The sequence below is a fragment of the Cyprinodon variegatus genome, unplaced genomic scaffold, assembly GCF_000732505.1.
Source record: "Cyprinodon variegatus isolate N-32 unplaced genomic scaffold, C_variegatus-1.0 Scaffold1425, whole genome shotgun sequence".
Classification (NCBI taxonomy): Eukaryota; Metazoa; Chordata; class Actinopteri; order Cyprinodontiformes; family Cyprinodontidae; genus Cyprinodon; species Cyprinodon variegatus.
In genome coordinates, this window is record NW_015151878.1 from 127,560 (window position 1) to 130,187 (window position 2,628).

A 2,628-nucleotide genomic window follows, 5' to 3' on the forward strand; every position below is an offset into this window, starting at 1 on the left:
CAAACCTGAAAATATAGTTATTTATATATATATATACTTTTTCTCTATCAATCTGAGTCTGGATCAATAAAGTCATACCTTTTAAAAAAAATAACAAATCTTTGGAATGGTTTAAGCCAACATTTCAGTAGAAAAACCAATAAAATATATCTGTAATTTTAAAAAAGGAATTTAAAAAAGGAATTAGAGAAGAATCTTTAAAACTTATTAATGTTTAAGGGATGGTGGGTACCAACTACTTAGTCAAGATGTAAAACACTGATGAATTTAATTTCAGAATTTGCTAAAGGTAAATTACAGCAAATTAGCTAGCCATCCAGACAACAGCCAATGGTTTGCTCTAATAAACATTAGCAGGGTCAGCATAAGGAAGAGAGAGCATACTGTAGGGACTTTAACCTAAGATTAACTTAAGAGCTCTAGCAATGATAGAAAACAGTAGAAATTTCTTCTTTGAGCTTCTATTTGGATTTACATCAAAATGTGGAAAAAAACTGGTCAGTGAAAATTGAAACATTTATTCCTAAAGTAACTAAACACATTGTAAGGTCCTTCAGATCCTCAAATCAATTCTTAAAGCTACAGACCGTCAGTTGACAGAAAAAAATAACTAAATAACCCCAGACACAATAATATATCTGGTGCCACGGAGCTTCCTTCTTTCTGTTCTGATTCTAATCATACAGCTCAGTGATGGAGTATTAACAAGAAATAAATTGTAATTAATAAAATGTACCTCTCATTAGAGACTTGACATTTTACCAGCAGTGCGTAAACACTGGTCCAGCTCCATCTTAATTATCTACTGCTTTGCAAATAAGAACCAGACCTCATTGTTTTTTGTATTTTTACTTTGGGTGACCTTTTACAGTAATCTTTATAGAATTAAATATATTTGGATTCTGTTTCATTTGCTTTCTGACCCTTGCTTTAAAACAACAGAAGTAAGGTCTGATATTGTTGCTGCAGATGATCAGTATCACAGAACCATAGAGATGTAACGATATGATGTTCAACTGACTGTTTGCCATAAGCCAACCTTTCCAATCATTACTTATTAAATGTAATCTGGTAAGTGAAAATTACAAGCATAGTTTAAGCCTAAGACTTCATAGGGTAGGCTAAGGTTACTAGGGGAAAAAATCCTTTAAAAAAGGTTAGCAATATGAAGGATCTAAAGTCCATTTAAAATAAAGACATACAGGAAACTTGTTGATTCAGTGTTGATAACAATTACTGTACAACTTTCCAAGAAGGGAAGCCAAATAAATGGTTAAATTACTATGCAGTCATGATAAAATTATTAGACCAACATTTTTTTTGTTATGTTTTGTCATGGTCATTGTATTCTTTCAGTAATATACCTTTCCGATAGGAAAAGGTTTATGTTTCTGTCATAATTTCCTGGATTGTGGGATTTTTAAATGAAAAGATGACTCAGTAAATTTATGCAGCAGTGTATCATGAAACCCAGGTGATATTGATTTAACAATAAGTAAAGGTTAAAGTGTTTTCTTCAAAATAACTTGCTGGAAAGGATTAACAGGTCTGTGTCGTATATCAGTGCGAGGGTGTTTTTGAACTTAAAGTTACTGATTGGAGTAAACATTCTGCGTTGGCACATTCAATTTTATTTTAATGCGTGTCTCACAGTGTGTGCATATATATACAGTATGTGTGTGTGGGGGGGGGATTAAATGTTATTTCTACTATTAAAATTTTTTTAAATAAGCGTTTGTCTTTTCAGTGTAAGTCTCTACCGGTTTTGAAGACTTCAGACTAAATTTGTCTTGCCCAAGGACACAACGACACTGAAAGCCAGAGACAGGGCTTGAACTGACAACCCTCCAGTTGCAGGAAAAACTGTTGCATCCATCGTCACTGTCTTCTCAGATTCGTTACTGGATTTAGGTCTAAATTTTGACTGGGCCATTCTAATGCATTAATATTATTTCATTCTTAGACATAAAATTTTAGCTCTGCCTGTTTTGTTTTTTTTATGATTTAACAGATAAAATTCCATCCCAGTCTCAAAACTATATATTCCTCTAAAAGTCTTTCTTCTGGTATTGCCCTGAATTTACTTGATATATATTTCTGTTGATAAAATTATGCTGTACAATGATAAGATGCTTTCCCCACCCTCACTGTATACTTGAAAGAAAATTAGCATGTTTAGTTGAGATTGTTTTTTCAAAATGCAACAGTTCAGTTACCAAGGCAGAACTAAGTAAATATATCTGTATTTGATTACCTTCTGTTTGCTCACAGGACTTAAAGTCCATCCTTCTCAGATAAGGAAAAGGAACATTTCATAATTTTTGGTTGGTGACAAAGAAAACACTGTTTCATAGGGTAAAATACAATTATTTCATTTGTTTTAAATTTGTAAATCTGTCTACTCAAAATTCAGATTTTACATAAAGTAAATAAATAAGCCAAACAAATAAAAAGATAAACCTGTTTTTGGGTTTGTTCTGCTCTTTAGTTCAGGTACAGCTGAAAAAGGTTTATGCAATTAGGTAAACATTATTGATTTTACTAGTGAAATTGCATGTAATTTATAGAGAACATATATATATATATATATATATATATATATATATATATATATATATATATATATAT